This window comes from Triturus cristatus, chromosome 4_2, assembly GCF_964204655.1.
Source record: "Triturus cristatus chromosome 4_2, aTriCri1.1, whole genome shotgun sequence".
NCBI lineage: Eukaryota > Metazoa > Chordata > Amphibia > Caudata > Salamandridae > Triturus > Triturus cristatus.
Window position 1 is genome coordinate 815,870,816 of NC_140586.1, and position 12,014 is coordinate 815,882,829.

A 12,014-nucleotide genomic window follows, 5' to 3' on the forward strand; every position below is an offset into this window, starting at 1 on the left:
AGTCTGGCTGAGTCGTTCTAGATCCGCTGGAGTCTCTTCTGGAGCTTGGCGGTGGTTCCAGCGTAGAGGGCGTTGCCGTAGTCCAGTCGGCTGGTGACGAGGGCCTGGGTGACAGTCTTCCTGGTCTCGGTGGGGATCCACCGGAAGATCTTCCGTAGCATGCGCAGGATGTTGAAACAGGACGCGGAGGCGGCGTTGACTTGTCTGGTCATGGAGAGGGAGGAGTCCAGGATGAAGCCCAGGTTGCGTGCGTGGTCTGTCGGTTTGGTTGCGGTGCCCAGGGCGAGGGGCCACCAGGAGTCGTCCCAGGCGGAGGGCGAGGAGCCCAGGATGAGGACTTCCGTCTTGTCTGAGTTCAGTTTCAGGCGGCTGGTCGTCATCCACTCGGCTACGTCTTTCATCCCTTCGTGGAGGTTGGTTCTGGCGGCGGCGGGGTCGTTGGTCAGGGAGAGGATCAGCTGGGTGTCGTCGGCGTAGGAGATGATGTTGAGGTTGTGTTGGCGTGCGATGGCCGCAAGGGGGCTCATGTAGACGTTGAAGAGGGTGGGGCTGAGCGAGGAGCCCTGGGGAACGCCGCAGATGACTTCCTTGGCTGCAGATCTGAACGGTGGTAGGCGGACTCTCTGTGTCCTTCCAGCGAGGAAGGAGATGATCCACTCCAGTGCCTTCTCCTGGATTCCGATGTTGCTGAGGCGCTGCACTAGGGTGCGGTGGCAAACAGTGTCGAACGCCGCGGAGAGGTCTAGGAGGATGAGGGCCGCTGTTTCACCGTTGTCCAGCAGGGCTCGGATGTCATCGGTGGCAGCGATGAGGGCGGTCTCGGTGCTGTGGTTGGCTCGGAAGCCAGACTGTGTGGGGTCGAGGGATCCATTCGTCTCGAGGAAGGCGGCCAGCTGCTTGTTGACGGTCTTCTCGATGACTTTGGCTGGAAACGGGAGGAGCGAGATGGGGCGGTAATTCTTGAGTTCGGTGGGGTCCGCTGTTGGTTTCTTTAGTAGAGCGCTGAGTTCGGCGTGCTTCCAGCTCTCAGGGAAGGTGGCGGTGTCGAAGGAGGTGTTGATGATGTCCCGCAGGTGGGGTGCGATGACAGCGTCGGCCTTGTTGAAGACGTGGTGGGGGCAGGGGTCGGTCGGAGATCCGGAGTGGATAGAGTTCATCATGCAGATGGTGTCTTCTGTGTTGATCTGGGTCCAGGCGCTGAGGGTGGTGGTGGGGGGCGTTGGTGCGGTCGTGGGGAGCGTTGTTTGTGGGCTGAAGCTGTTGTGTAGGTCAGCGATCTTGTTGTGGAAGTAGGAGGCGAGGGAGTTGCAGAGGTCTTGCGACGGGGTGATGTCGTGGTTTCCGGCGTTGGGGTTGGAGAGCTCTTTCACGATGTTGAAGAGTTCCTTGCAGTTGTGTGCGTTGTTGTCCAGCCGGTCCTTGAATGCGGTTTTCTTGGTGGCGTGGATCAGTTGATGGTGCTTCCGGGTGGCGAGCTTGAGGGTGGTCATGTTGTCCGGTGTTGGCTCCCTTCTCCAGGCTTTCTCGAGGGCTCGGCAGTTCTTCTTGGAGCTCTTGAGTTCGTCGGTGAACCATGGGGGCTTCTTGCTGCCGGGTCTGCTAGGCGGGGTCCTCAGTGGGGCGAGGTCGTCTGCGCAGTCGCTGATCCACTTCGTGAGGTTGTCGGCGGCCTGGCTGGGGTTCGCTGAGCTGGCGGGAGGGTGCTGGCTCAGGGAAGCGGCGAGCTGGTCTGCTGTGATCTTTTTCCAGTTTCTTCGAGCAACCTGTTGCTGGTGGTGGTGGATCGTGGATCTTCTGAAGGTGAAGTGGACGCAGCTGTGGTCCGTCCGGTGGCGTGGCTGAAGACGATGTCCTTGCTGGATGAGAAGACAGCGTCGAGTGTGTGTCCGGCGAGGTGGGTGGGGGTGGTCACCAGCTACTTGAGTCCGAGGTTGGCGAGGTTGTCAAGCAGGGTGGTGGTGTTGCGGTCGTTGTTGTTCTCCAGGTGGAAGTTGATGTCCCCCAGGAGGATGTAGTCAGCGGAGGGGAGGGCGTGCGGGCTGATGAAGTCGGCGATGTCTTCGCTGAATTGTGTGCGTGGTCCCGGGGGTCGGTAGATGAGGGTGCCTCTGAGGGTGGTTTTGGGGTCCGTGTGGATCTGGAAGTGCAGGTGTTCGGCGGTTGTCAGGGTGTCGTCGGTGTTGGTCGTGATGCGGATGGTGTCCCTGTAGATGATGGCGATCCCTCCTCCAGTCTGGTTGCCGCGGTCTCTTCGGGTGATCTTGTAACCCTCGGGCGCTGAGGAGTCGTTCATCCAGGTTTCCGTGAGGAAGGCGACGTCAGGAGCTGTGGTGTCGAGGAGGTTCCAGAGTTCGATGGCGTGTCTGTGGACGGAGCGGGTGTTGAGTAGGATGCACTTGAGGTGGTTGCTGCTGGTGTTCGGCTTGGCGGGTGCTGGTGCGGGGCAGGTCCGGATGCAGGTGAACTTGCAGGCGTGGCAGCTGAAGGGTCCGTGGGTTCGTCTCGGGGTGGCTCGGTAGCATCCCGGGATTCGGCCGGTGTTGAGTGCGTTGAGGGTGGCGGCGTCGTACGTCCGGCGGGTGGGCTGGGGTCTGCGGGGGCCAGGGGTCCTGGCACTGGGCGCGGGCGGGCGCAGACGGGCTTACCTTTGGCGCACCTTTGGCGCGCAATCGGCGCGCCCGCTGCGCGTGCACGCTGCGCGTTGGCCACTCTGCCATGTGTGGAGAGTGGGGGGTGGGGGGGGCGCGGGAGGGCAGCTGGGAGGCGGGAGCGGGGAGGGCACAGAAAGGAAGAGGGCGTGGCCGCGTGAACGGCGGCGGGAAGCGGGAGCGGGGCGGGGGACAACCAGGGGTAAACACAGCAAAGGAGGCAAAATACAATAATGAGGGAAAAGGAAAATAAACACGATCACAGACAGCAGTAGAAATACAGTGACACGGGCAGCCGAGTCCTACCGAGGACGGCGGAGCCGGCCCAGGGGGGGGGGGGGGGGGAGGAGCGCTCACAGAGTGCGAGCGGTGCTATGCGGCAGGGCAGGCCGCCGAGGAGGGCGGACCTGCGTGGGGAGCGGGGCTGTGGGCAGCAGCGAGGGGAGAGGGCACCGGCACAGCTGGGGCCGTGCGGCGCGGGAGTGTCCTGCTCTCCGAGGGGGGGTGGGGGGGGGGGAGTGAAATAAACAGATTGGATAGTGATGAAGAAGGTACTGGGTGCGCAGACGATGCATTTTGAGCAGCAACAAAAGCTTCTCTTCAAACCAAGGCGCTGTCAACCTGCCATGCATAACGTCTATGGCCAACGTGAACGTACGTTTGGGCCTTGGTGGGGGAAAGCACAACTCAGATGACACAAAACACCCATTTTCTTAAAGACTGGTTTGGGGAGAGAGACGAAAATATTTACTATTTACCTCCTGGCCTTTGCAGAATGTATTGCTTAATTAAGCAGGACCACGCTGTGAAGCAGCAGGGTCATCTGCACATGGAATGCAAGATGTCAACGTTTAGGAATCTGCACTCCTTTATTACGGTTAGTAAATCTTAACTACAGAAAACGGTTGTACGTACCTAGAGTGACATACATCGTGGTTACACCAACCAGGACCAGTGTAAGGATTTTCTGTGCTATAGGCAAAATAGCATTGTGTCTAATGGAGCACTCCCCAACTCCACACCCTTCCGAAGAGCTTGGAGGGGATTCTGAGACAACGAAGAGGGACTGGCAATGAATATCAGCAAAGGTAAGAAGACCCTGAAAGCCCGCACTGAACCTATGCCATAAAAGTACTTTTCTGGGAGCAAAATTGGTAGTTTAACTCTTTTGTAGACTCTTAGCTCACTGCTGAAAAGTCTGCCTAAGTTGGAGGTTAGAGACATCCAAAAACCTGCTAATGTGTTCGAAGCACGGAATGAAAAGGACCACCTCAGTCCAACTCTGCACAGGAAGATGCCCGCCCCAGGTGAGGCCAAAGAGCAGCACTGGTGACAGCTGCCCTCAATAGGCAAAACATGAAGGGGTATAACCGCTGGCACCTACAGCTGCCCTCCATAGGCAAAGGATTAAGAGGAATAACCAGCATGTAGACTAGTGACAGCTGCTAGCAATAGGCTAAGGATGAAAGGGTATCAGCAATGGACACCACTGGTGACAGCTGCCATCAATAACTAACAAATGAAGGGGAAGAACCGCTGGGCACCACTAGTGACAGCTGCCCTCAATAGGTACAGAATGAAGGGGTATAACCGCTGGCACCTACAGCTGCCCTCCATAGGCAAAGGATTAAGAGGAAAAACCAGCATGTAGACTAGTGACAGCTGCTATCAATAGGGTAACACCAATGGAAACCACTGGTGACAGCTGCTATCAATAACCAACAAATGAAGGGGTTTAACTGACGGGCCCCACTGGTGACAGCTGCCATCAATAGGCACAGGATGAAGGGGTATATCTGACGGGCCCCACTGGTGACAGCTGCCATCAATAGGCACAGGATGAAGGGGTATGGATTCTCACAGAGTGAAACCAATAGAGAAAAATCTGTGTTTTAACATCGACTCTGCACTTACTTAGGACCTAATTATGAGTCTGGCGGTCCAATGACCGCTGGTCTCATGGTGGCACAGCGGTCCGACCACCCCATTATAAGTTGGGCAGTCGTACCGCCATTGCACCTCCACAACCGCCACGGATCAGAGATCCCTGGTGGTGGAGAAGCGGTCTTGAGGCTGCAATATGCTTGGCGGGACAGCGCGGTCCTGCCAAGCATATTGCGAGTTACCACGGTTTTAGTTACGGTCCCTCCTCCATGAAAACTGTGGCGGAGAGGAAACAAAGAGGGCCCTACATGACCCCTTGTTGCCTCAGGGCCATGGGGTGCATCCATGGGGGGGGGGCACATGTTGTGCCCCCCTCTGTGCATGCACCTCAGTACCTGCTCGGCATGGAGTGCATCAGTTCATGCCATGCAGGTAGTGCCTTTGACATTCCCATTGTGGTGCCTATTTCATAGGCATTGCCGTGGGATCATCAAAGAACCACAGACCAGTGACAAAAAACTCAATCTGGCAGGCAGTGCACACCCAGGTTTTGGTGGAGGGGGGCAGCAGCGTGGCGGTCCCGCTCCCACACCGCCAAACTCTTAATCAGGCCCTTAGTCACATCAAAAATCAACAGTAACTAAAAACTGTCGATTTCAATTACACTTGAGTGATAAACTTGTTCACACCTACTAAGAAGATCACTATTTTGAATGCATTTGCTTCATCGTGTTTATATATTGTAATTCCACCTACCTAGGCCTAGCAGCAGATAGAATTTCGCTGCAAAACCGGCCACAAGGACATAGTGCAGCTTCCATATAGCTCCTATATTGCCAAAACGTCCCTGGCTACCAATAAAAGAAAGAGTGCTATTTAAATCATGTTGCCTGGTTCATAAACCTATACACCATCCAAACTTGTCACCAATTGGATATGCTTTAAGCTCTATCAACCTAACCGAACCTTGAGATCCAGAGATCAATTTAATTCGATAATACCAAGATTCAAGCACAAGAGAATAGGTGGCAGAGCTTTCGGAATAATAGCAGTTCAAATGTGGACTCTTACCAGATACACAAAAAAGAGAACTAGATTATCTGAAATTTAGGAAAAGCTTAAAGACCTGGCTGTTCCCCACGACATAATGGGAGTAGCACCTGGATAGCAGCTGGATTTTGGTTTATAATCTGTTTTTAGGACCACGATACCTCCGCGGAGTGATAGATGTGCTTTACAAACAAATAAACATAACATATTGTTAAGTTTGTCAAGAAGTAAAAGTGGATTAGCAAAATTAATTTGGCCTCTGGAAAAATACCTACTCAACTTCTTGAATATATTCCCACCGATTTCATGGTGGATATGAAATTCCTTGTATAAAACAATGTGTGCATGTTTGAGGGACGCGGGCATTTCCCTCAAAATTCAGGCATGGGCTCTTCATCATTTAGTATCTGCAATGGAACTTCTTCTTGGAAATGTCAGCCATACACTGTAGTTATTGTGCTAGAGATAAGAGCATTCAGCTCCTAAACAAGGGTCTCGCATTGAAAATATTAAGGGACCAAACTATCGAGACCCTTCTCTTAATGGGCGCAATAGGTATCTCTTTTTCATTGGATAGGCTTATCCCATAGGACCACCTGTTTCCACATACTCGTTCCATTCTTAGTTATTCCTTTTTTTCTATATCCTTTGTACATTTCCACTTTTCTTTTCTTTTCTTGCACAATCCCCATGGACCCAGCTCCAGTGGAAGAAGTATAGGAGCCCAAGGAAAATAGTCTGTCTTGGGCGCCTCTTCCCTCTCCCGCTTTTGAAGGTGCAATAAAGGAGGTACCAGGAGCAGCTGTACTACAATGCCCTATATGCCTGAAAATAGCATGGTTTTTGCTGGCTAGTCTCACTGGCACAGAACTTCGCATATTTAATGATGAATACCAAAATGTAAAAACATTTTTTGTCTATCAAAAACATGGCTGCTTACTGTTCAGAGATAAAACAAGACCATTTTAACATTCTAAGTTTGGCACCTATGACAAATACAATGCATTTGCCACAGAATCCACCACCTGCTGCATAATCTGCAGATTTTAATTTTGTTTCGAACTCAAACAGACCAAAAGTTACTAAAACATGGCGACACACGTTGCAGCGCAAAGGAAGGTAGGTCCTTTACAAAGATTGACTGGTCACCTCTCAGCTGCTTCTTGATGTATTTGGGTGTTGAACTAGTACTTATGAGGTGAAACCTTTGCCCAGACGGTATTAACGTGTCAAAATAACAAAGTACTGAAGTAATACTACTACAAAATGTACTGCATCACGCTGCGTTATCTGCTTTTACTAGTTGCATAATTTAGTCAACTCTGACGCATTATTTGGATCAACCCTGCCGCACAATTCTAGCGGCCCTCAATGTATGCATTTACAATGATGTTATAAGTAGCTAAATCTTGTTAGAGGATTTGTCTAACGCACTAATTTGAAAACTTCCAGTTACTGAAAAAAGGTGTAAGTAGTCATTGCGATATTCAGACAGTGGCACACTCGGAGAGCAGACCGCACAGAACATGTTGAACTCATTTGGGGTAGGGTGACCAGATTCTCAAAACGAAAAACGGGGACAGGTCATAGACATAGAAGTAGGACTACGGTTTGCAGTAACCATCGACATAAAGGTAGGACTATTTGACAGCTGCCATGGACATAGAAAAAGGACTATAATGACAGCTCCCTCCACAGACCGAGATGAAGCATTACAGACGACAAATCAGAGGTCTTTTATTGGCTGTAATCATTAATTCCATTTAAACAGACTTTGCCTCAACATTTGCTATAGTTGGTGACCACGGCTTTAGTGCTGGTGGCGCCCTGTGCGACAGTGTTTGTTGGCGCCCCCCCAAGACCACCTCCACCACGGATTCTCTCACTAGCACCCTTTAACAGTGACCAAGTCTCCATAACCACACTCTCTCAGATGCATTGAATTAGTTATATAGCGCCACTCATACCAGTGTAGGGTGTCCGAGCACTTCGCATCACACACACATTACACAGAGACAATCAATCATGCATGTGTAATCAGTGTATAGGAAATGTTACATAAGCCAAAGGACTAAAAGTGTAGGGAGTCACATGTCATCCATACTGGTAGGCAGTATAGTTTAAGAGCTCTTTGTGTGGAGAAGCACAAACGCAGAGTCGAAAAAGAAACAGCATAGTTGGGAGTTTTCTTTAATAATAAGAATCGATTTCTAGCCAAATTATCCCTTTTTGCAACATTAATCAATGCTCTAATAATGTATACTTTGCAGTGTGTATGCAGTTCTAGGATGAAAGTTAATAGCTCACTATTCTATATCAGGACTTTAAGTTATAAATTGCAAGTAACAAAGGGATATCTCTTTTGAAAGCAGTAATCTGCTGATCTGTTTACATCATACGCACTCTGTAATCTACTTGGTACAGGTTCTTTGCAGCAGGCATGTTAACCCTCTACACTAACTTCACCGAAGTCAAAACCTCAACTATACAAAATGCTGATCTCTCTCCAGGAAGATTATTAAACACAGGAGTTATCTTGACATTTATGTGAGGCCTGGTAATTGCTGGGGGTAAAGAAACGCTGCAGCAGGTGCTTCAAAAGCATAATAAACTTTAAAACACGGCGCCCCCAGGAAGCCAGCACCCGGTGCGGTGGCACCGCTCGCACTGCCCTAAAGCCGGCCCTGGACACGAAGTACAAACAGGTTACTGTTTCTAAACAAGGATATAAGCAGGTCCTGCAAGTAGGCTTTTACAAAATAAAGACATTCAAAGACGCACTGCCATCAGTAGCTGTTGGAGCAGGAGCGCTGCATTAACAAAACAAAGGTATCTCTGGAAGCACCCTAAGTGACCGGCATTCAGGTGTGAATGTATGCAGATTGCATCCATTGACTTCTCGGCCTGGAGACAGAGGTCACATTCAAAGCGCTGAACCTCGCGCTGTGGAATGAAAGGAGCACCTCTCCCCACCCCCCATCCCATTCAAAGCCCGATTTCCCTTCCTGCTACAACGCTCACCTAAACGTCACGCTTTAATCAGTGCAAAGAGAGCAGGCACGCGCATGCTCAAACAACCGAAACAAATGAAAAACCGGGACATTTGTATGTTTAACCCGGACACTGTTTAAAAACCCGGACATTTCATTGAATTGGAGAAAAGTGTCGGGACACTTCTCCAAAAACGGGGACCGTCCGGGGAAAACCGGGACGTCTGGTCACCCTATAAAAGGGGTACTAGTTCTCAGGGGGTGGTCCCGCAGTGGCTCACCCCATCAGATTCATTCGGGGTCCTTGCGCCCACCTCTTCCCTGGAGTTTGTCGCTTCCTACATTCGACTGTGATGTTCTAATCTATTCCGAGGAGCAGGTTTCTCTTCTGGAAGCCAAGGGCTAATCGCGACACCTTGACCCCCAGGTGCTGAAGAGATTGAATCCCCAGAGTAGGGAGGATGAGTTAATATGCCCATCAAACACCTGTCAGGAGAGGGCTCCGGCTTCCGCTCGGAATACAAATGACACCCTCAAAAGTAAGGCACGCGCCAGGGCTGACAAAAGCCATCTCAGGCTGCCGCAGCTTCAGATCCGCTCTCCATTAAGCTGGACTATTTATTTCGAAGGACATCAAAAATAATCTTCTATTTAAATGGAAACTTAATTTGAAAAGGAAAGCTAAGAGGAATTTAGCATGCTATGAATTTTAATGCCCTTGCCTTGAATTTCTGACGTTAAGTGGATGCAGTCCACCATGCTTAAAAGGTCAGGCAGCCCTGGAGAGCAGATCTTTTATCACCACCCTTTGTACACTTGATCCAGAAACCTGCCCACTGTGGGTTTGAGCATCAGAGAGCGCTGCCAAGTTGTGACAAGTTATCACCATGAAAGATATTTTATTTAGAAGCAATAAAGTGATATATGGAAAGTCTATATCAGTCTGAAGCTCCCAACTACACTGGGTGCGTTTCCTTCCATGGTTTGATACCGACAGCGATCAATCACACGTACGTCAATCTTGGACGAAAGCACAGTTCAGCCAGACTCTTAAGCCTTGTTCCCTCCTAATGGGAACGCAAGGAAGTCCAAGATGCATTTCAAGTTTGGTTTCACCAGTCAGGGACAAATAGATTTTTGGTGGCTCAGTGAGACAAGCACCCATGTCTGCAAAAAAAAGCCTATTGGGAGTGTGGCCTGGCATTGCTGGTTCAGAAGGGGTCAAGGTCTAGTAGAATGTGCAAAGCTCCAGCTTAAGGATGGATGTGCCTGCTGCTGGACTCATTCGGTTCTAGTGCAGATGAACAAATGGGAGTGGCATGCAACCTAGAAAAACTGCTAGCAGTTTTTATAATCTGAAGTACCTTTTTATAGCCACATACTTTGTGGGCTTTCATTGTTGAATGTATTGGGCCTCAGAAGCAGGTCAAAGTTTGTATATGCGGCCTCCAGTGCGTATACATGCCCAGGATGTATACGTGCTCTCCAGCGTATACTTACGATATACTAAAAATAGAGAGGTGATCTATTAGCTAAGCGGTCATCTTTGGAACCTAGGGGCCTTGGTTTGAATACCCAGGCTCTACACCAAGTACACGGATTTCCTCCCACTGGCTGAACACATTCGATATGCTGCACACAACATACAAAAACATTGACAGAAATTCCATATTATGTAAACTTGACCGCAAACAGAGAAGACATTTTAGAGTCTTGGGTTCTAGTTTTCAGGTAGGATCATGACACAATTCAACAAGGTACGGGTTGCCAGCCCAGCCCTTTAATATATCTCGATTAGGGTATGACCTGGGAAGGAGTAGGCATGGACCTTGGTAAGGCAGCTGAATATTTCACCCCTGCACTCTAGGATGTCAGGCAGACAACCCCATCTCACCAACACCCAACCTCCCCCACAAGGGATGTGTTGGACTAGGGAGCTGCAAAATCTTGGTTGTTCTGGTGACACCTCTTGGAGTTGGAAGAAGCATTCTTGGGCAGCTACTCTTGCAAAGCCGGCCTCTGTAGAATTCTTTGATCACTGGAGAAGCCTTAAAAGTGTTAATGGTAGAAGACAGCGGACAGGGCAACATGGATACCTAACCAGCCCTCAAGGGAGAAGGGTGACACACCCCAGCTGGACTTGCCACTTTTCTTTTTTTTTTACTAAATAAGTCTTCCTCCCAATTTTAAAGCAAGGTTGACTCCACCCTTGCACTTGACTTCAACCTGCCTCAGGGCCCTCCACGCTTTCTGGGTCTAAATTCAGGAATTCTTCCTGACTTTGACACCGATCATCTTCTCCTCTGACACAGAAAATATGAGCAAGTAAGACATGTTTCCAGAAACACTCTTAGTAAGTTTAACAAGCATTTGCAATGCAATAGGTCTCGCAGTTACGAGAGTTTAAGCTATTGGCATTGTAAAAAACAATGCCTTTTATTTAGGTTTTTAATAAAAAAACAAAAATAAAAGGCATTGTTATTTGCAATATCAATAGCTCAAACTCGCGTCATTTAGATTTTACTTCTACCCACCACAACATTCACTGTGGGTCAGCTCACAAGAGATGGCATTTTGGTTGTGGAAATCGGTCGAAAAATTGGGTTCACCTCGGTGCTAGTGGGGCAATTTCTGTTTTCATTTCATATTTTATTGTGGGTCATTATTTACTTTTTCTTTTTTGTCAAATATGCACACCACCTTTTGATGACGGTACGTTTATTTTTAACTACCTTTGAACTTTTAATGACTATTTCATGTCTGTGTTAATAAAACATTGCGGACTCACTGAGGTCAGAGCGATGGGCTTTGGCAAGCCTGGTTTTATTCTGTGTGGTCAGCCCCACCTTGTTGTCCAGATGGGAGAATCCCAGTGACACTATTTACGGGAATCTTGGGGGTTCGGCAAGGAATATCCTTAAGTAAAAAGCCACCTTTAATCACTGCTATGATATTTTGGTCATGGATAGCTTATTCTAAAGAGGCTTCTCGGGAGTTTTTCACGGATGATTTGGATAAGAGAATAAACTGTGTCAAGGCAGCAAGAGTTCCAGGAATACAAACTGCAATCTGGACAAAAGTATGCACCTTTGGCAGGGTGCCATCGAGCGTGTTTTCAGCGTGCTCACGTGCCGACGACGTGAATACCCTGAATCTGCTGTGGTCAGCTGCCATGCATGCCTCTTCGTTAGAGCGGTAATTCACAAAATGCTCCTTGGAATGCACTTGGAAACATATAAAGGTCGAAGCTACTCGTGTGATCTATTTGGGAATCTCCGCGAATTCCAGAGAGTCCAAAACTTGCACCCATTTGAGGTACGAAACAGGTGGCGCAACGTCATACTTTTACTGTGAATACGATACTAAAAGCCCAAACTCTTCGCTATACACTTAACTACCATAAAGGGCTACTGCTTTTCGTCTGAAAATAGAGGAGAGCAAG

At 49.3% G+C, this 12,014-nt stretch overlaps 1 protein-coding gene across 6 annotated transcripts in view; it reads right to left on the bottom strand.

The window, feature by feature from the left end:
• MAST2 (microtubule associated serine/threonine kinase 2) overlaps positions 1 to 12,014 on the bottom strand; it is a 1,353,759-nt gene that overhangs the window by 286,009 nt on the left and 1,055,736 nt on the right. The gene's annotated exons all lie outside the window — the stretch shown is intronic.